The sequence below is a fragment of the Hypanus sabinus genome, chromosome 16 (assembly GCF_030144855.1).
Source record: "Hypanus sabinus isolate sHypSab1 chromosome 16, sHypSab1.hap1, whole genome shotgun sequence".
NCBI lineage: Eukaryota > Metazoa > Chordata > Chondrichthyes > Myliobatiformes > Dasyatidae > Hypanus > Hypanus sabinus.
This window is the reverse complement of record NC_082721.1, coordinates 32,755,967-32,779,290: the sequence shown is the minus strand read 5'-3', so window position 1 is coordinate 32,779,290 and position 23,324 is coordinate 32,755,967. Positions and strand designations below refer to the sequence as shown.

The window sequence follows — 23,324 nt, the reverse complement described above, 5'->3', positions numbered from 1 at the left end:
TCCCTTCCTTTGGTTGCTTTTGAAATAATACGTGCATCTACTATCAATATAAAATCGGTTCTTTTCAAAGCCAGAGTTGTCTGTTATTTGCACGTGACTGATAAAGTAGCGCCCATTCCTATTTGTCCCCAAATTGAGGAGGTGGTCAGGAGTCTAGACACAGTTCGCCTTTAATATTGAATTCAGTAGTCAGGAAATGATATTCACAGGAGATTATGAAGATGCTGGAAATCTAGAGCAACAGACACGAAAAACTGGAGGAACTCAGCAGGTTAGGCAGCATCTATGGAAATGAATTAACAGTCGATGTTTAGGGCCGATACCTTTATAAGGAGGGAGGAGAAGGGGGGGGGGGCTAGCTAGAAGGTGATAACTGAAGCTGGGTGGGTAGATAAATGGCTAGAGAAGGAATCTGATTGGAGAGAAGAGTGGACCGGGGGAAAGAAAAGAAGGGACACCAGGGGAGGTGATAAGCAGAGTGGGGAATAGAAGGGGAGGGAATTTTATTTTACCAGACAGAGAAATCAATGTTCATGCCTTCAGATTGGAGGCTAAAGTGGAATATGAGCTGTTGTTCTTCCATCCTGAGAGTGGCCAAATGGTGGCAAGAGAGGTGGCCATGGACCGACATTGAAACAGGAATGGGGATAGCAATTAAAATGGTTGGCCATCAGGAAATTCTGCTTATGATGGATGGAGCAGAGGTGCTCGATAAAGCAGACCCCCAGTTTACGTCGGGTTTATGTAGAGGAGGCCCCATTTATAGAATAGACGACCCCAGCAGATTTGCAGGTGAAGCGTTGCCTCACCTGGAAGAACTGTTTGGGGCCCTGAATGGAGGTAAGAGAGAAGATAAATGAGCAGGTGTAGCATTTCTGTCACTGGAAGGAATATGTTTCGGGGGGGGGGAGGTTAGTGGGAAGGGGCGAATGGAGAAGGAAATCACTGAAGGAGCAATCCCAGCGGAGAGTGGGGGGGGGGGGAGAAAATATGTTTGGTGGTATGATCCTGTTAAAGATGGCAGATGAAATTTTATTACATCTGTACAAAACCCTGGTTAGGCCGAATCTAGAGTATTGCATTCAACTCTGGTTGCCCCATCTTAGCAGTGTTCGGGACCAGCATAGGGAGTGCATGGAAGCCTTGGAGAGGGTGCAGAAGTGGTTTACTAGATACTAAACACGACATTCTGCCGATGATGGAAATCTTGAACAACACATACAAAATGCTGGAGGGACTCAGCAAGCATTTGTGGAGGAGAATAAAAAGTGGGTATTTCAGGCCCCTTCGACAGGACTAAAGGAAGGAGGCAGAAGCCAGAGTAAGAAAGTAAGGGGAGAGGAAAGAGTACAAGCTGGCAGGTGATAGGTGAGGCAGAAGGTAGGTAGGTGAAGGGAAAAGGAGTTTAAGGAGGAAGTTGGGAGGTGATAGGTGTAAGTTGTAAAGGGCTGAAGAAGGAGGGATATGGAAGAATGGGAAGGAGGAGAGGAACTACATGGAAGTGACAGGCAGGTGAGGAGAATAGAAAGAATGAGAGGGTAATTAGAATGGGGAATGGAAAAAGGGAGGGGGAGAAATTATCAGTTTAGAGAAATCAATGTTCATCTAAGCGTGACAAGTGTTGCAGCTACCCCTGCATTTCCTCTCTCACCACCATTCAGAGCCCAGGAGAGGCAACACTGCTTCTCTGTCAGGGTCATCTATTGTACTTGTTGTCCCAGACCAGCCTCCTTTATATCAGTGACATCCAATGCAAATCAAGAGACTGCTTTGTCGAGCACTTTTTCTGAGTCCACCACAAAAGGCAGGTTCTCCCAGTGGCCACCAATTTCAATTTCACTTCATGTTCCCATTCCAAAATGTCTGTCCGTGGCCTTCTGTACTATCATGATGGGTCAAACTCAAGTTGGAGGAGCAACATGTACCCTGTCCAGGAAGTCTCCAACCCATGGGATGAATATCTAAATCGCTCCTCTCTCCTTCTATTCCCCATTCTGGTTACCCTCTGACTCCCTTCTCTTCACCTCACCTGCCCACCACCTCCCTCTGGCTCCCCTCCATCTTCCCTTTATTTCACTATCCACTGTCCTCTCCTATTAGATTCCCTCTTCGCTCTTTACCTCTTCCACCTTTCACCTCCCAACCTCTTAATTCATTCCTCCTCTCCCACCATCCTTTCCTCATTCACCTGCTCTCAATGATCACCTGCCATCTTGCACTCCTTCCCTTCCCCCACCACTTTATTCTGGCTTCTGCTCCCTTCTTTCACAGCCCAAAATGTCGACTTTTCCTCCCCCTCCCACTCCATCTCTGCAGGGATCACTGTGATTCCCTTGTCCATTCATCCCTCTGTAGATAGAGCCTTACCAAGTTCTTCCAGCATTTTGTACATGTTTACCAGATGCTGCCAAGATTAGAAGATATGCACTATTGAATAAGTTTTGCGCAGTTTTCTCTGGAGCAGTGGAAGCTGAGGGGAGACCTGAATGAGGTTTATAAAATTATGAAAGACATAAATAAGGTAGTAAGCTGGTTTGTTTTTCTCTGGGTCAAAATGTCTAATACATATATTTAAGATGAGAGGGAGCATTTTCTCATTCATACACAGACAGTGCAGGATGCCTAGAATATTGAACACTACAGTAGAAGCCTTTCAGCCCACATTGTTGTGCTAATCATTTAACCTATAACCATATAACAATTACAGCACAGAAACAGGCCTGCACAAACCTTCTAGTCCATGCCAAACGCTTACTCTCACCTAGTCCCACTGACCTGCACTCAGCCCATAACCCTCCATTCCTTTCCTGTCCATATACCTATCCAATTTTACTTTAAATGCTGAACCTGCCTCTACCACTTCTATTGGAAGCACGTTCCACACAGTTACCACTCTCTGAGTAAAGAAATTCCCCCTCGTGTTACCCCTAAACTTTTGTCCCCTGTCAACTCATGTCCTCTTGTTTGAATCTCCCCTACTCTCAATGGAAAATGCCTATCTACATCAACTCTATCTATCCCCCTCATAATTTTAAATACCTCTATCAAGTTCCCCCTCTACCTTCCATGCTCCAAAGAATAAAGACCTAACTTGTTCAACCTTTCCCTGTAACTTAGGTGCTGAAACCCAGGTAACATTCTAGTAAATCTTCTCTGTACTCTCTCTATTTTGTTGACATCTTTCCTATAATTCAGTGACCAGAACTGTACACAATTGTGCAACCTACTCCGAGATCAATCCAACCCTTCCTTCCAACATAGCCCTCAATTTTTCTTTCATCTATATTCCTATCAGAGTCTCTTAAATGTCTTTAATGTACATATCTGCCTTTACTACCATGCACTTGCCTCTGTTAAAAAAAAATCTACCTATACGTTCTCCATGGATGTCCAGTGCCTATACACTTCTATCCCGCATCAAGACAACCTTAAAGCTCTCTGCTTTTTTCTTGTCAACAGACCCAACCAGTTCCTCTCCGTACGGTGGAACTGGTCCTCACCCTCAACAATTTCACTTTCAGCTCCTCCCACTTCCACCAAACTCAAGGTGTAGTCAAGGGTCCCAGTTATGCCTGCCTTTTCATTGACTACTGTACATGGAACAGTCCATGTTCCAAGCCACCCTGGTAATACTCCCCAACTCTACACACTGCATTGACGACTGTATCACTGCTGCTTTATACTCCCATGCTGACTTTGTCAATTTCATCAACTTTGCCCCCAACTTCTACCCTGCCCTTAAATTCACTTGGTCCATTTCTGACACCTGTCTCCACTTTCTCGCTCTCTTTCTCCATTACTGGAATCAAGCTGTCTATGATATCTTTTATAAACTCACCCATTCCCACTGGAGTCAAGCTGTCTATGATATCTTTTATAAACTCACCCATTCCCACAGCTATACCAAGCATGTCTCATGTAAAAATGCTATTCTCTTGTCTCAGTTCCATCATTTCCATCACATCTATTCCCAGGATGAGGCTTTCCCTTCCCAAAGATGTACTCCTCCTTCAAAGAACAGTGCTTCCCTTCCTCCACCATTGATGCTCCCGTCACCTGCATCTCCTCCATCTCCCAGACATTCATGCTCTCCCCATCTTCCTGCCACCTTAACAGGGATAGAATTCCTCTTGTCCTCACTGACCATCCCATGAGCTTCCACATCCAGCACATCATTCTCCACAACTTCTGCCATCTTCAACAAAACCCTACCACTAAACGCACATTCCCCTGCCCCCCCAACTCCATCTCTGCAGAGATCACTGTGATTCCCTTGTCCATTCATCCCTCCCTACTAATCTCCCTCCTGGAATGTGTCCGTGCAAGTGGCAGAAATGCTTCACCTCCTCCCTCAGCTCCACTCACGGCCCCAAACAGACCTTCCAGGTGAGGTAACACTTCACCCTGCCAGTCCGTTGGGATCATCTAATATATCCGTGCTCCCAATGTGGCTTCCTTTACATCGGTGAGTCCCAGTGTATGTTGGGAGACTGACTTGTCAAGCACCTCGTCTCCAACCACAAAAAGCAGAATTTCCTGGTGGACAACCATTTCAATTCCTATCTCCATTCCCATTCAGGCATGTCATTCCATGGCCTCCTCTTCTGCCACAATGAGGCTTCTCTCCGGTTGAATGAGTAACACCTCATACCTAGCAACACCTCGGTAGCCTCCAACCTGATGGCATCCTATGGTAAGTTTTCCCTTCCCCCTTCCCTCCTCTTCCTTTCCCATTCCAGCCTCTTACTTCTTCTCCTCACCTGCCTATCAGCTCCCCTGGTGTCCCTCCTCCTTCCCTTTCTCCCATGATCCACTCTCCTCTCCTAATCACATCCCTTCTTCTCCAGCCCTTTGCTTTTTCCACTTATCACCTCCCAGCTTCTTTCTTCATCTCTCCTCCCCCCACTTGCCTGGCTCCACCCATCACCTTCTGGCTTGTCCTCCTACCCCTGCAAAAACTTATTATTCTGGGATCTTCCGCCTTCCTGTCCAGTCCTGATGAATATTCTTGACCTGAAATGCCGACTGTTTATTCCTCTCACTAGATGCTTACCTGACCTGCTGAGTTCCACTGGTATTTATGTGTGTTGCTCTGGATATCCAGCATCTGCAAGATACTTATACCTTTTCCAAGCCATTGACACATTGAGGGAAAAAAGATGTTGGTTGTTCACTTTGTCTCTGCCTCTCATTATCTTCTACACCTCTATCAAGTCACCTCTCATTCTCCCTCACTCCAAAGGGAAAAGCCCTAGTCCATACAACATTCTCTATTCTAGGCAGCATCCTGGTAAATCTCTGCATCCTCACTAAACGTTCCACATTCTTCCTATAATAAGATGATTAGAAATGAACAGAATACTCCAAGTGTGGTCTAACCAGAGTTTTATAGAGCTGCAACATTACCTTGTGGCTCTAGAAGTCAATCCCCTGACAAATGAAGACCAAATCATTATTTGCTTTCTTAACCACCCCATCAAATTGCACACCAACTTTGAGGATTTATAAACTTGGAACCAAAGATCCCCCTGTTCTTTAACATTGCTAAGAATCCTAGCATTAACCCTGTATTCGTCCTTAAAGTTCAACCTTCCAAAGTGGATCACTTCACACTTTTATAGATTAAGCTCCAGCTGCCACTTCTCACCCCAGCTCTGCATCCGGTCAATGTCCCATTGTAACCTGCGAGGGGTGTTTGTTAAGTTTGTAGCCTAAGGTAGAAGGAGATAAGTTATACAACTCTCATTATATGCACATGCAGGTCAACTCTTTGAGTGATTATACAGAAAGTTTGAAGATAATGAAGTTAGCTCATGTTTTAGAAAATGCAAATATTTTTGATGAAGAGATGATAGATGATTTCAATTCTTGTATAAGTAATACTTTATCATTCACTTTTCACTCTCAATTATAGGAGTAGTCTCAATTCTATGAGATCATTGTAGATCTGTAACTGAATTCCATTCATCTTAATCTTACCTATTTCCCTTGGTTCTTTAACAAGGAAGAGAATTACAGAAATATGCCACCCTCTGTGAGAAATTGTTCGTATGTACATAGGTTTAAATGAAGGCTATGTAATTTCATAATTGTCAGTGATGATTTATTCAAAAATTCCCATCAAATCAACTATCAGTTTCTTTTCATGTGCTAATTCTTTGTGCCTGATGACTAGTGAAATTCTACACTAGCATTTCCAAAGCTGATATGTCCTTTGATGTAGTGCCTATTACCAAAGATTATACATAACAAAACATCATTCCCTTTCTATTTTATCCTTCAAGTTATATAAAAAAAACAATAATCCATTGTACAACTTTATTTTTTTATTTGATGGATTGCAGCTTTTTAGAAAAAAATATATTTTCCAGTTTGCCTAATTGTCAAAAGACTTTTTTTTGGAATATCATAAGTAGTAATGACCCCAAGTCTTTTAGCTGTATACAAGTCTCTAACTTTAAAACCTTGTGTATTGGTATATAAAGGTTCTCTTTGGGTTTTGAAGCTTCTCCGTTGACCTTGCGCTGTTCAGCATAATGGTATTCTGTAGCAAATTGAGACAAATGACATTAGATGGCTGTCATGTATAGCTTCATCAAAATGAAGAATTGTCATAGATTAAGTGATGATCAATGTTGACTCAATAAAATTAACCTGTGGTTTTAATAACTCATCTCCTTCTTCCTTAGGCCACAAACTTATCAATCACCCCTGATGAGTTATTAACTTCAAACTTTCTGCATAATCACTCAGTTGACTTGCATGTCCATGTAATGAGAGCTATATAACTCATCTCCTTCCACCTTAGACCACGAACTTAACAATCACCCCTCGTATGATAACCTGTTATATCATACACAACACCACAAGTTCTGGTGTCTTTTACAAACTTACTAAACCAAATTTCTATTTCCTCATTTAAGTCATTTGTTTTTTTTTTTAAATCACACAACAAAAACAAAGCAAAACAGGGATCCCAGAACAAATCCAATCCAAACATCACTAGTCATGGACCTCCAGGCAAATTACTACCTATACCACCTTCTGCTTTCTGTGGGCAAACCAATTCCAAATCCACACAGCTAAGTTTCCATGGATCCCATGCCTCATGATTTTCTGAAAGAGCCTGCCATGGGGAACCTTGTTGAATACCTTCATAAAATCCATATACATGTCATCAACCACTCTCACTTTTGTGTCTTCCTCTAGAAAGCCAATCAGGCTTGTAAGGCATGACCTGCCCCTCACAATGCTATGCTGACTATCCCTTATCAGACTATGCTGGTAACTCCATCTCCAAGAATCCTCTCCAATAGCTTGCCCACCATTGCTGTGCCAGGAATGTGCTGCCAGGGATGGCAAATACGACAGAGGTGCCATGCAAATGTTCAGATAATGGAGGGACATTGATATTGTGTAGACAGAAGGGATTAGTTGAGTTAGGCATTTGATTACTAGTTTAGTTAGTCCAGCATAATATGCTGTTCTTGTTCTTGTACTGGTCTATATAGACCATATAAGAACATTGATTTCCTGCACCTTGAATGCATGTTGGTAAAGCAGATGAGTTTTTACAACAATTTGGCCTTTTTAACAAGTTGAATTTAAATTAACTGATTTGGTATGATGGGATTTGCACTCTGATCACTGGATCAATGGTCCCAAATTATCTGGATGAAAGTCCAGGAATTTAACCACTTTCTGACAAACCTTTTTCATTTTTAATTTCTCGTTAAAAGAGAAGACAATTAAGAATAAACCACATTAATAGGTCTGGAGTTACAATGGACCAGATAAGATAGCAGATTTCCCTCTGAAAGCCAGATATTTTTCAGATTCAGACTCAGTTTATTGTCATTTAGAAACCACAAATGCAATGCAGTTAAAAAATGAGACAACGTTCCCCCAGAATGATATCACAAAAGCATTTGACAAAACAGATTACACCAGAAAAACCACGTAACATTTGGCAATCCCCAGTCCAGAGTCCGGAGGGGCTGCTGCATATTAATATCGCGCTACCATCTAGCGTGTTCCCCGGAAAGGAGCTCCAAATCCACCAGACAAAAATAAGACCAAAAACTAAAGCTACAAGACCTGCACAAAACCACATAATTACAACATATATTTACAACGGTGCAAACAATAGCATAATTGATTTTAAAAAAAAAAACAGACTATGGGCACAGTTAAAAAAGTCCAAGATGTTAAAGGACTTTAAGTTCAAAAGAAATCACCACAGTTTCCACAAGTCCCCAGGGTCCCGACAGACTCACCATCCCACGCCGGCGGCAGAAGGGAATACCCCCGCTATGGACTTCCAAGGCGCCACCCGACTCGGCCTCACAGATGCAGCACACAATGGAAGCTCCATCAAAACCAGCCTCGCAGATGCAGCACACACCAAAAGCAACCTGAGTCCGTCGAACCTCCGAGCCGACGACCATCCCCTCCGGCACGGCTTCTCCGAGCACCATCCTCTGCCGAGCGTATTAAGACGGCCCCGCCAGCAGCCATCAGCAATGTGACCCCGAGGACTGGGGGCCTGTTCTTCCCAGCAGAGACCCAGACCTCACAGCAGCAGCAGCAACGAAGAAGGTCTTCCTGGAATTTTCCGATGTTTCTCCATGCTTCCATGTCTGTTTTCAATCGATTATGATTACACACAGCACCCCACTTCACAAATAACAGATAATCAGTTCCGGAGTGGCTGCCGCCAGCTGCGCCGCACCGCCATCTTGTTCTTTAAATAAGTTTTTTAAAACAATAATCTAAGTTTTATGCTTATCATTTCTCGTACATGCTTTATATTCCAAAATCATGTCATTACTTGAAATTCTTCAACTATTTTCATGGATTTCAAACTCCTGCATTCAGATCTGTCATCCAGGCTTTGGTATAACAGTCCAGGAGCTTAGCCACTGAAATGAAAACAGAAAACTGGAGGCCATCAGAAAATCAAGTAAAGGGAGAGTTAACATTTCAGATTGAAAACTGTCATTAGGTTATAACTAGTACACCACCATAGTCCTGAACCAACTAAACGAGTCTCATACAACTAAATATTTCATTAGTAACAGTTTTTCTTTAAAATTTATGGGAAACAATCACCACAAACAATGGAGAGGCAAGCAAAGACGAGGGCGAGTCAAGGGTTGAAGCATGTGGGTGCAAGACAAGGTCAAGGCACATTCGAGGCAAGGTTGGACAAGCGAAGTGGAGTAATGTCAGAGCCGAGGAGTGGCAGATTCTAAACCAAGAGCAGGGTTTGATTGATACGAGTACCAGGCCGATTTGGAAAGGTCAGATATGAGCTGAAATGGCAGGGTCCAGGCCCAGAGCATATTAATGCAATAGGAGCCAGGTCCTACTTCGAGGAATGACCCAATGTTGGATGATTAAACGTTGGGCTAAATGTATTGAATGGGCAGGCTGTTGAGACAAGAGGCAAGAGTTGGGCTGGTTCTGCTCATAGGTCTGCAACGTTTACTCGGCTCTCTGCTGAACTGTTCAGGGATTTGTGACTATGGAGTTACTTCTGTTCTGAATGCTGTTTTTATTGTTCGCATGATTTTGTTTTTTTTAAATCTCTGCACATTGGGTGTTTGCCAATTTTCTTGTTTTACTGGTTCTTTGGGTTTCTTTGTTTTGTGGCTGCCTGTAAAGAGACAGATTTCAAGGTCATGTAATATATATATTTAGATAATTAATATACTTTGAACATTATAAACTGCTGTAAATATTCATCAGGATAGGCCAGGCATTATATGTGGAGGGTCAACAGGATTCACTGTTTCTGATTAATGACCATTTTTCAAAAATATCCATACATGTTCTGCCTAAACAATAAATTTTAAGTCTCTGTTGTTGATGTCAGATCTTTTTGTACTTGCAGCAGCTTTTAGTTTGAGTTAAGATTTGAAGTATTTTGATTTTGTGATCTTTCACTTTTGATCACAAAATATATTAGTAGTAATCATCTTCCAAAAAGATTTACAGAAAGGAAAACACAAAAATACTAATGTCTAGAATTAAGCCATTTATAAGCATAAAGAAAATCACACTCTCAGAATAGAGTGAGCCTTTGGTGAAATATAAAAATGGAAAGAAAGACAAAATACTCAAAATAATACAACATTCTTACCCATTTTTCAAGTTAAAAATCACTGCACAATTTAGAATGCTGAAATGCATCTGTCCATCATTAAATATGATGTCCATCAAATGCAATAACGCTTCAATGCAAAATAATAATTAAATAAGAAATATTATCAGAAAGTAGCTTGGGAAATAATTTAATACCATATCCAAGGTATATTTTTTAGGAGATAGGAAGAATCAATGAGAAGTCAGAACAAGATGAAATAAAATACTATCAATGATGTAGCAAGACTATAATATCCGTGTGCTGTAGGTGTGAGGAGTCAGTCCTGGAATAATGATGTAGAGGCACAGAGTGATGTGGATGAGGATTTCCAAACATTGATTTGAAGAAGTAGTAAATTGGGGAGAACAGGAAATGAGACATTTAGCACTTTGGATTTGTGAACTTTAGAATTCAAAGAACTAGCAGGAATAAAAAAAAACTGCAGGACCTGTGTTTAAATAACACATTTCAATATATCAGGACATCTCAGTGTGTTTTAGAAAAGAAATGTGGTTATTATTATAAAATACAATATCAGACAAATTTCTCCAGATAACATTGGTGCAGGCAAAGGTTTTTTAAATGCCTTGCACAGTGAAAACAAGACTGAATGCTGTTTAAGTGGTACTGAAGAGAGTGGCATAGATAAAGTGGATAGTGACAGTCCTTTCCCCAGGCTAAGGGTGTCCAAAATCAGATGGCACAAGTTTAAAGTGGGAGGGGAAAAATTTAAAAGGGACCTAATGGAGTAACTACATATAGGATTCCAGATGTGGCCTAACTAATATTCTATAAAGTTTTATAAATACTTATAAAATATAAATAATATTCTATAAACTAATATTCTATAAATGTATGCACATTAATCTCCCTGCGTGACCTCTTTATCACTTCACCTTCCTGGGCTGCTGTCTTTAGAGATTGTTAGACATGCACTCCAAGGTTCCTCTGTACTTCCTACATGCATCATATATAGTCTAGGTTTGTTAGTACCTCTCACACCCGAGGAAGATGAACATCACCTCACATTTTCCAGGATACAATTCTACCTACCATTACTCTACTCATCAATATTGTTCTGTAGTCAAAGACTATTCCCCTCATGATCAACACCATTAATTTTCTGGTCATCCACAGACCTATCAAGCATACCTCCAGCATTAAAGTCTGAGTTGTTGATGTGCATTAGCCAACACCAAGGGTCCCAGCACCAATCCTGTTTGCATACTACAAGTCACAGACTTCCAGTCGTAAAAGCACCCTTGACTAATCACCCTTTGTCTTTTATCATCATACTAATTTTGGACCCAATTTGCCAAATTACCCTTGATCATGGGTGCCTTAATTTACATTAGGCAATTTAAATTAGCATTAATAATTTAGGGAAAAGATTCCTGAAATGTATACAGTTTGAGGAATAAGTTAGGGAGGCTATATATGAGAAAAGGTTAATTAATATTTGTAAAAGGGACCCTCGGAAAAAGGCACCATAATCTGGTAGGAATTTGTAATGTTTGAACATGATGTAGTTCATTCTAAACAAAGGGAATTATAAAGAAAATTCAAAGCCACTTCATTTCCAGGAATGCCAGCCTTGAAGAAGCTGGATGAAGAACCTTCCACTCAAACATTTTTATCATGTTCTTCCTAATCTGCCTTTCCCAGCATTTTCTTCTTTACTTAAAGTATGAGGAGCAGTTCAGCTGGGGTAGATCAGGAAATTAAAGGGTGCATCAGTGGACAGGCAATAGTTAGCATGATTTTCCACAAGTGCAATCCTTTAAGGGTCAAGTCCGCTGTCATTTAACTATATACGTGCATACTGTCAAATGAGACATTTCTCTTGACCAGGCTACAAGCGCAGTTGTACACATAACACACAATAATTAAGAAAGTAAGAATTAAATATACAAATGAATTATGCATAAATTAAATGTTGTAGGGTATAGTACAAATTATCTGATGACACTGAATGCAATGCAGCAGGGAATTCAGAAGCCTAATGTCCTGATGGAAGAAACTATTTGCCATCATGACCATTCTTGTCTTTATGCATCAGAGTCTCCTGCCTGAAAGCCAAAGAGGATGCTGGACAGATGGGTGGGATCCTTAATAACACTAAGGGTCCTGCATATTCAGCACTCCTGATAAATGTCCCTGATGGTTGGTAGGGAGACCCCTGTGATCATCTCAGCCATTCTTACAGCCCTTTGGAAAACAGCAGAAAAAATGGATTATTGGATAAATTCAAGATTGCATTAAATCAAAGGAAAAATGCTCAAATTTGCCTAAAAAGCAGAGAGCTTGAGAATTGGAAGCATTTTGTAATTTATGAAAACTAGTAAACTGCCAAGAAACTTAAAACCAGATTGCAAGATTTTATAGGCATGTAAAAAAAACCAAAATGACTAGTATTAGTTCATATTCTAATATCATATTTCTATTTCCTCATGATATAGATGGTAGATATTCAGCCTATCGAATCAATGGCAGCTCTTAGAGAAATCCCACTTCCCCACAGGTTTCCCAGTAACCTATTCTGTAATACAAGCTCATTCAAACAACCCATAATTAATATCCTGCAACAGGGACCAATTTACAATAGCTAAGTAACCTAATAACCATAATTTCTCTAGTGAGAGAAAACCGGAGTACTTGGGGCAGTCACAGGGCAAACACACTGGCTGTACCAACAGTCAGATTCCAGCCCTTTGGGGTTGTGTGACAGCTGCACAGTGAGAGATAGGAGACAAAAGACCTCCCAGAGTAATTAAACAAATGCATTGCACCAGGCACTCAGAAACACTGGTGGGTGACATTGCAAATAAGGTAATAATAGACACTTATTTTTGTGAAAAAAATCATAAGCCTGAAAGATCAGTAACTTCCAAGAACCTAATGATCTAAATCCAAGAGTTTTGAACAAGTTGGCTACAAAGGTAATGCACACTCTTATTATTGTTTTGCAATATAAATAGATCCTGCAGTGATTCAAATGATTCCTGCAGATTAGAGGATAACAATATGTAAGCACATTGTAAGATAGTATTGAAAGAGTAAACATTAATTTTTAGTTTGACATTGGTAAATAGGAAAATGCTGCAATCTATGATAAATGCTGCTAAATAGAATAAAATATTATATGTTACAGCAGAGTCAACATAGAAAATGAAATCACATCAAACAAACCTACAGGTGTTCTTTGCAGAGGTAATTGAGAGGAATTAGAGGTGCTTGTGGATTTTCAAGGGGCTGTCGACAAGATGAACAAGGTTGGAGCACACGGAATTGGAAGTAATGACACAATGATTAACAGGGAGATAACAAAATAAAGAATAGAAGTCTTTATTAATAAAGAGTAGAAACAGATCCTTGTTGGGTTGAAAAGTTATGATAATTTGAATGACACAAAGGTCATTGCTAACTCCTCAATTATTCTCAGTTTCTAATAATTAAGTTAAGGGGACCAAGCATAATATTTCCAAGTCTGCTGATGACAAGTTAAACAAGGGTAGTGGTACAAATACAAAAAAGTTTCAGAAGGATATTAATAAGCTAATTAAATGGTCATAAATTGACTGCTTTTTATGGGGGAGGGGTTGATGTTCTAGCTGCCATTTTCCATGTGGGTGATCTGTTAGTTTTTTGTGCGAGGGAGGGGGTAGGAAGTTTTGGCGCTTGAGAGTTTTGTTTCTTTCTTTTTTCATGCCGGGTATGTGTGTGGGTGGGGGGAGGGAGAGTTTATGTATTTTCTTTCAACAACACCCATAGTTTTTCTGTATTTCATGGCTGTCTGGAGAAGATGAATATCAGAGTTGTATTGTATATGCCAATAAAATGAACCTTTGATAAACATGGCAAACTGAGTACAGATAATGTAGAGGAGTGTGACATTTTGTTCACATGGTGCAAGATTGAGGAATGTTGATGTTCAAAGAGCCTTGAGTGTCCTTGTACATACAGCCATTGAAAGCTAATGTCAGGTGCAACAGCACAAAAGTGGACAATTTTTGATCTTGATTGAAAGAGGGTTTGGGTACAAGAGTAAAGATGTTTCACCAAGTTATATAAAGCTTTAGAGAACAGATCTGGAGTATTGTGTACAAATTTGGTGTTAATATTGAAAATAAGAAATAAATAAGGAAGAACACATTGAAACTTCACCAGACTGGTTTCAGTGATGGTGATCTGTCATACAAGGAAAGATTGAATAGGCTTCAGCTTCTAGAATTTAGAAGAATGAGAGGTGACATTGTATTTATATACCAAAGATTTTGAGAATGCTTGAGAGGGTGAGGATGTTCCACTTGGCAAAAAAAGTCCAGATAAAGGGGCATAATTTTGAAATAAGTGAACCATTTCAGACCTGAATTCATACATGGCTGTTGAGGTATAAGATTAGCCATAATCTGTTGGATGGCTGAGCAGGCTCAGAGCTGAATAGCCTACACAAAATACAATATACTTTTAAACATTCTTAACAACTATACCCAATTGCTCAATATCAGATTAATATCTCTGCAAAACCAATTAAAATATATACAATGCAGCAATGCGTTCCTATCTGTGGGTGTGCCAGACTTAGTCTAAAGCCTATATTTTTATTGGCACTATTCCTTTCTCAAATCTGTTCTAATCTGACAGGTAAAAACAGGCAATTATGGATTGAGCAATGGTAGAGTTGTTCATTGTACCGGCTAGCCTTTATCTTTTAATTCATTTTGGGAATCAAGACATCACCAGCAAGGTCAGCAACTTATTGTGCATCTCTAACGGATTTTGAAAAGGTAACTGCATCTGCCTTCTTACACTATTGCAGTGATGATAATCTCACAAGGTTACTGGGCAGGGATTTAGACCTGGTGACAGTTAAGGACTGATGATATTTTCTAAGTCATGATAAAAATGTTCAGATGGTGGTGTTCAGACATGCACAGAATGAAGTCATTAACTATGCATTCTTTGCAGCATTGTGGAGGCAATTACATGGTTACTTAGGGGGGAGTCCATCAGCGGGTACTTTCAAGATAGCTGGGTTTTAAGAAGAGTAGCGAATTGATCCCACCAATACTTATTTTTGAACCTTTGATTAATCGTCATTTGGCACCAATACCTCCCCGTACTTTTCTTCTTCTGAAGACGAGCTCCATGAAAAGTCCAAATCTCTTTCCTCCCCACTATCTTCACAGCATCAACTTTTCTTTTATACCTTACCTGCAGCCCAGTCCTTCTTGTAGAATAATTTCTTCTTCAAAACCTGGCTACTTGTACCTCAACAAATTACCAGGCCAGGTTTTCAGCTTCTGACTGCTGAACCCTTCTTTCCTCTATAGGTATTGCCCGACTTGCTGAGCGCCTCCTGGTGTGTGTGAACGCAGGTTCAATTCCCACCATTGCCTGTAAGGAGTTTGTACATTCTCCCCATGATTGCATGTACACACAAAACACAGTAAATACAAATTAGAAAGCTTGAAGCTTTCCGGCTCTCACGATCAGACTATGTAACAGTTTCTTCCCCCAAGCCATCAGACTCCTCAATACCCAGAGCCAGGACTGACACCAACTTACTGCCCTCTACTGTGCCTATTGTCTTGTTTATTATTTATTGTAATGCCTGCACTGTTTTGTGCACTTTATGCAGTCCTGGGTAGGTCTGTAGTCTAGTGTAGTTTTTTTTTCTGTGTTGTTTTTACGCAGTTCAGTGTAGTTTTTGTACTGTTTCATGTAGCACCATGGTCCTGAAAAATATTGTCTCGTTTTTACTGTGTACTGTACCAGTAGTTATGGTCGAAATGACAATAAAAAGTGACTTGACTTGTATACATAGACTGTACAAACAAAGTGATGCTAGGCACAGGAGTGTCTGAGCACAAGTTGATTCTGGCAGGAAATGATGAAATAGAGTGGAGGGGGTGCAATAGGGTGGGTTAGTGAGTGGATGTGTTGACCAGCCTTACTGCTTGGGGATAGTAACCGTTTTTGAGTCTGGTGTTCCTGGCGTGGATGCAGTGTAGCCTCCTCCCAGATGAGAGTGGGACAAACAGCCCATTGACAGCTGCCCTGGGACTCAATTATTGCCTGGTTCTGTTATGTGGCATCTCTGATAGCTTTACAGAGGACATACTTTTAAAGGTCAGGGTCACCCGATGTGAATGTTGCAGAAGCAGAAGGAGACTTCGGTAGGGAGTGGATCTCCCAGTTCAATGGTTTCCCGTTTCGGTGTATCAGATTGCCCTCTTTGATACACAGTCCTCAATACCTGCTGACGAAGTCCATGATGGTAGTGACATACCCATCTGGGCTGGCTGCTGAGTCTTTGAACCAGACTACTAACTCACAGCAGTTTACATAGAAGCTGAAGCTCATCTGTCTCCCCTCTCACTGGGAAATGGGGACGGTGGCGTGTTGAATTACTGAGTGAACGAGCGTTTTCACTGGGTCCTCCCATTTCAGCTTCTGTTTATATGCAGGGAGTAGCAGGAATTGGTCATCTGATCTACCAAAGTGTAGACAGGGGGTTGGTGGAGGTGCTGGCTTAGCAGGTGTCTTTGCTGGTTGTGATGTAAAGATAGTTTGGGTCCATTTGTGTGACAGAAGAGAGCTGGTCATATTTTGGTGATACACTCTTGAAGTTGGCCTGGTTGAAGTTACCAGCAATGATGAAAAGGGCCCCTGGATATCCTATGTTGACCATAGAATATAGATTGTTGAGTGCAGGCTTCATGTCCATCTGAGGTGGGATGTAGAGTGCCATCAGGATAGCCATAGTGGGGGTGGGGGAGGGGGAGAAAATATGAACGGGTGAAGGGATTTAGAAAGCAAGTTTATCATCTGCTCCACACTCCTGAGCAGAAGCTGGTGGTAATGCACCATTAAGCTGGATGCCAACCGACGAAGAAGAAGAACAAGCCAAAGTGGACTCCTGTGGCATGTAGGATGGGCAACATAGGTTCCAAACTGGATAAGCAGGAGTTCGCTGGAACTGCCGTGTCCTAGTATCACGAGGAGTTGATTGAGAAGCTGATTGCTCTGGCTTTAACTTTGCCCGAGGACACCATACGGTCCATCCAGTGTGCTGGAGAAGCCCTCAGATGAAATGGTGCAGTCAGGTGGAACAGCTGTAAGCCATGTTTTGGTGAGTCACGACACACAACTATCTCTCAGTTCTCTTTGGTAGGTTAGTCTTGTCCCCAGTTCATCAGCCTTCTTCACTATGGCCTGAACAAAGTAGCATGCTAGGGAGGGAATTCTTGAACCCATGCTGTTTCAGCCCCGGCTGCAGTCCAGCCCTATCACTATGCTTCCAAGGTAAGTGGCTGCATTCAGACAGTCCCAGAACTCCTGAATCCAAAGGGAAGTGACAGTTTAAGGCCACAGAAGCTCACCGGGAGGCTGATGAAAGTTGGCATGTCCCAGTGGACCCATACCAATTTTTAATCAAGGCACCATAAAAAGCATCCGAGCTAGATGCATAACAGCATGATATGGAACTGTTCTGCACTGGACTCTGGCTCGGGAGACAGACAGACAGACTTTATTGATCCCGAAGAAAATTGGGTTTCGTTACAGCCGCACCAACCAAGAATAGTGAAGAAATATAGCAATACAAAACCATAAATAATTAAATAATAATAAGTTAATCATGCCAAGTGGAAATAAGTCCAGGACCAGCCTATTGGCTCAGGGTGTCTTACACTCCAAGGGAGGAGCTGTAAAGTTTGATGGCCACAGGCAGGAATGAGTTCCTATGACACTCAGTGTTGCATCTCGGTGGAATGAGTCTCTGGCTGAATGTACTCCTGTGCCTAACCAGTACATTATGGAGTGGATGGGAGACATTGTCCAAAATGGCATGCAACTTGGACAGCATCCTCTTTTCAGACACCACCGTCAGAGAGTCCAGTTCCACCCCCACAACATCACTGGCCTTACAAATGAGTTTGTTGATTCTGTTGGTGTCTGCTACCCTCAGCCTGCTGTCCCAGCACACAACAGCAAACGTGATAGCACTGGCCACCACAGACTCGTAGAACATCCTCAGCACCTTCCGGCAGATGTTAAAGGACCTCCGTCTCCTCAGGAAATAGAGACGGCTCTGACCCTTCTTGTAGACAGCCTCAGTGTTCTTTGACCAGTCCAGTTTATTGTCAATTCGTATCCCCAGTTATTTGTAATCCTTCACCATGTCCACACTGACCCCTTGGATGGAAACAGGGGTCACCAGTGCCTTAGCCCTCCTCAGGTCCACCACCAGCTCCTTAGTCTTTTTCACATTAAGCTGCAGATGATTCTGCTCGCACCATGTGACAAAGTTTCCCACCTTAGTCCTGTACTCAGCCTCATCTCCGTTACTGATGCATCCAACTATGGCAGAGTCATCAGAAAACTTCTGAAGATGGCAAGATTCTGTGCAGTAGTTGAAGTCCGAGGTGTAGATGGTGAAGAGAAAGGGAGACAGGACAGTCCCCTGTGGAGCCCCAGTGCTGCTGACCACTCTGTCTGACACACAGTGTTGCAAGCGCACGTACTGTGGTCTGCCAGTCAGGTAATCAATAATCCATGACACCAGGGAAGCATCCACCTGCATCCCTGTCAGCTTCTCACCCAGCAGAGCAGGGCGGATGGTGTAGAACACACTGAAGAAGTCAAAAAACATGACCCTCACAGTGCTCACTGGCTTGTCCAGGTGGGCGTAGACTCAGTTCAGCAGGTAGACTATGGCATCCTCAACTCCTAGTCGGGGCTGATAGGCGAACTGGAGGGGGTCTAAGTGTGGCCTAACCATAGGCTGGGCTGATTGAAGGCCGGTGTCCCTGACTGAGGCATCGCGGGAGAACCCTAAACATCCAGGGCAGCGGGTTAACTGCTGGGGGCTGTGTGTCAGGACGACCTAGCCTTTTTGGGTCCGACGATCTGGGTGCAGAGCTTGGAAAGTGACACAACAGACTTTTAACATCATAAACCATCAAGTTGTTTTGTTATGTCTCCCCTCTCGCTGTTAAATGGGGACATCTCTTTTTCCCTTATTAGGGAGAGAGAGAGAGCTTGCAGTATGTGAAATACGGGGTGAACGAGTAGCCTTTGGGATACTGCAAGTCTGTGTCTTTATTGATGCTTTGTTGCAAGCTTGAGTGCTCGGTGGAGGTGCCGATGCTTTTTTGCCGGTGGGGCAGGGGGGATCATTGCCTTGTTGCTGCTTGTGCGTGGGAGGGGGCAGTTGGTGAGGGGGGTGCTTGGGGGATTCTAACATTTAGCTATCATTAATTCTTTGAGGAAATCCTCTGTTTTTGTGGATGTTTGCGAAGAAAAAGAATTTCAGGATGTATATTGTATACATTTCTCTGACATTAAGTGTACCTATTGAGTTGTGGCTGCAGCTCAGCACATCACAAGCCTCCACTCCACAGGTCATTTCCAACTGCAGTTGCTCAGCTGAACTCAAATCATCTTATTTACCCAAGATGCAACCTTGCAGTTTTGCAAGTGCAACCAAGAGAAAACCTGAACATGCTGGAAATCCAAGCAACACACAAAATGCTATAGAAATGAATGCAGTGGACATTTCAGATCAAGACCCTTCATTAGGACTGGAGAAAAATAAAGATGAGTCAGAGTTAGAAGGTGGGGGAGGGGAGGAAGAAACACAAGGTGATGGGTGAAACCAGGAGCGGGAGGGGTGAAGTAAAGAGCTTAGAAGTTGATTGGTGAAAGAGATACAGGACTGGAGAAGGGGAATCTGATAGGAGAGGACAGAAGGCCATGAAAGAAAAAAGGGAGGAGCACCAGAGGGAGATGACGGACAGGTGGAAATGAGGATGTGAGAGGGAAATGGTGAAGGTGGAGGCACCACCAGAAGTTTGAGAAATCGATGTTCATGCCAGCAGGTTGGAGGCTATCCCGGCAGAATACAAGGTGTTACTTCTCCAACCTGAGTGTGGCCTCATTGTGACAGCAGAGGATGCCATGGACTGACAAGTCAGAACGGGAATGGGAAGTGGAATTAAAATGGGTGGCCACTGGGAGATCCTGCTTTTTAGCTTTGGGATTATGATACTACTTCATTCTCCTAGTCAAACATTAATATAAAAATAAGAAAATCTACAGATGCTGGAGACACACACACACACAGAGTGCTGGAGGAACTCAGCAGGTATTGCAGCATCTATGGAAATGAATAAACAGTCGAAGTTTTGAGTCAAGACACTTCTTCAAACTGGAAGAAAAGTTGGAAGACACCAGAATAAAAAGGTGAGGGGAGGGGAAGGAGGTATGTGAAGCTGAAGCTGAAGGTGAAGGTGGTAGGTGAAGCCAAGTGGTTAGGAAAGGTAGAGGGAGAGGAATGAATCTGATAGGAGTGGAGAGTGGGCCATAGAAGAAAGGGAAGGAGATGACCCAGGAAGAGGTGATTTGCAGGTGAGAGACCAGAGTGGGGATTAGAAGAGGGGAAGGGGAGGGAATTGTTTTTTTTAAATATAAATTAAATCAGAAGGAGAAATCAATATTGATCCCATCAGATCGAAGGATACCCAGTCAGAATATGAGGTGTTGCTCCTCCACCCCAAGGATGGCCTCTTCGCGGCAGAATAGGAGGCCACGGGACTGTCATATTAGAATAGGAATTGGAATTAAAATGTTTGGCACCATTATGTTCTGCTTTTGGTAGATGGAGTGGAGGTACTCGACAAAGGGGTTCCCCGGTTTTCAACGGGTCTTACGAATGTAGAGGGGGCCTCATCGGGAGCACCGGACACACTAGACGACCCTAGCAGGTTCAGGGTAAAGTGTTGCCTCACCAGGAAGGACTGTTTGGGGCCCCTGAATGGAGGTGAGGGGGGAGGCGAATGGGCAGGTGTAGCACTTTGGCCTCTTACAGGGATAAGTGCCAGGTGGGAGGTTAGCGGGGAGGGATGAACGGACAAGGGAAACACGATCCCTATAAAAAGCAATGGTGGCAGGGAGAGGGGAGGTAAAGATATGTTTGGTGGTAGATTCCCTTTGGAGATGTCAGAACTGGGGAATAATGTGTTGGATGCAGAAGCTTATGAGGTAGTTGTTAAGGTTAAGAAGAACTCTGTCACTGTTATGGCAGTGAGATGTGGGCGAGGAAGGGAAACCCTGTGCTCTGGTGCCCTGGAAAGGAAAGCCTCATCCTGGGAATAGATGTGGCAAAGACAAAGGAACTGGGAAAAGGGAATAGCATTTTTACAGAAAAAGAGTGGGAAGAAATAGAGTCAAGATAACCATGGGATCAGTAGGTTTATAATAGATGTCGGTTGACAGTTTGTCTCCAGAGATGGAGGCAGAGAGATTAGAAAGGGGAGGATATAAAACTTGTACCAGTATCAAACTTTTCATGGCTTCAGGAAATCCCAAAGTTCTTTATTGTCATTTTGGGAGTTTTATAATATAATTTTAATGTTTAAGGTGAAATTAAAGAAGTGGAAAACTGAATCTTTCTTTGTTATCAAGAAATCATTTACATCCAAGCAAGGCTGAACTACTTCAGCAGAGGAAGACAAACATGAAAAGATAAGACTTTATTATATTGATGTCAAATGCAAATTATTAATGTTTGTGCAACAGAAACTTTCACCAAAAACTAGAAACTACAGATAAAGGACTTACGGCATTCATATATTTTCCATACAAATATAAAGAGCAACTTTTTGCCAAGTCACATTCAACTTACAAAGAAAGTTGTACTATGTCCACTAGAGGATGTCAAGCACACTTTATGGAGACGAATGAACCTCTCACAATCATTCCCTTTTTAGGAGAAAGTTGCAGATGTACAGTACTTTGGAATCCATGATGGTCACTTTTTCAAACATTTTTATTTAAAACAATACGAGTTAATGTATCAAACCAAATAAAGCACGCTGTTACTTAAAATGAGAAATGAATATTTATATCATCTTGTATATCATTTTATTTCTCTCCCCTCTCAAAATTGTCACTCCACCTTAACTAAGGGAGTTGAACCTTGGTGTTATACACGAATTCCTGACTCCAGTGGCAGTTCATATTTTTAACCTAAATACTGAGAAAGTAATAGGTGGACTTGTAATTGGTTTATTATTGTCACATGTACCAAGCTACAGTGAAAAGCTTGTCTAACATACTGTTCATACAGATTCATTACATAGTGCATTGAAGTAGTGCAAGGTAAATCAAGAACAGAATGCAGAATAAAATGCAACAGCTACAGAGAAAGTACAGTGCAGGTAGACACAGTGCAAGATCATAACCATCTTTTCTGGAAGAAGGGAGGCTAAGGGGAGAGGTTAATTAAAGTAATCCAGTTACAGAAACACAAGAGATATACACTGTAAAAACAGGACCCATGAACAGAGAAATCAATAATTAGGGGACGTTAATTTAAGGTAATTCATCAAGTTATGGAATCATAATTTTGCCCCAAATAATGTAGCACTCATTGCCTGAGAATGTGGTGAATTAAGAAATCTTCAATAATTTAACTAGTATGTGGATGAACACTTTCAGCGTTATGATATAACTTACATACCAAAACTGGTAAGTAGATTAATTTGTATTCTTTTAGTTTCAGGTCTTAGCAACAGCTTTGACCCTTACTTTCTTTTCTTGCTCCTTCCAACTGCAGTTATTAACCTATTAAACAGATAATTCTCTAACCAGCAGAGTCACCTCAGTGCACATTGGCTAAGCTATTTCTTGTCCTATCTATCAATGACCCCCACCCCCAAGTCTGATATCTAAAACTAAGTTCTCATGTAGGGTCCTCAACCTGTAATTTTAATTTTGCATCTCTTTTTACAGATGCGGCTTGGCGCCGAGGACTTCCAGCAACTTGCATTTTTATTTAGCTTGTATCTTGTACTTGGGCAATTTAAATGAGACTGAATTGTATATCCACTACAATAAATTGAAAGACCTGCAAGAAAGCTGTCACTCCGCGTGGTAGGGTTGTTTGGATTCCTGGATGGCGGGAAGGGAGGAGGTAAAAGAACTGGTGTGGTACCTTGTGCAGGTGATGGGAAAGGCTCAACAGAAACCCTTCCCATCAGAAAAAGGAGATTGGACTCAGGAATTACACAGACAACAGTCCATTCAAAACACCATAAGGACCGTGAAGACATGCGTGTCGGTGTGGGCATGGGAAATGGATTAGAAATAGCTGACCAGCAGGAGATCCTGT

The 23,324-nt window shown here is 42.0% G+C and overlaps 1 long non-coding RNA gene across 1 annotated transcript; it reads left to right on the top strand.

Annotated features, from left to right (window-relative positions):
- The first annotated feature begins 104 nt into the window (after nucleotides 1–104).
- Nucleotides 105–23,274, top strand: LOC132406198 (uncharacterized). The gene is made up of 3 exons (XR_009516093.1): nucleotides 105–271; nucleotides 4,580–4,693; nucleotides 22,946–23,274. It is a non-coding gene; the product is annotated as an uncharacterized LOC132406198 (long non-coding RNA).
- The last annotated feature ends 50 nt before the right edge of the window (nucleotides 23,275–23,324 follow it).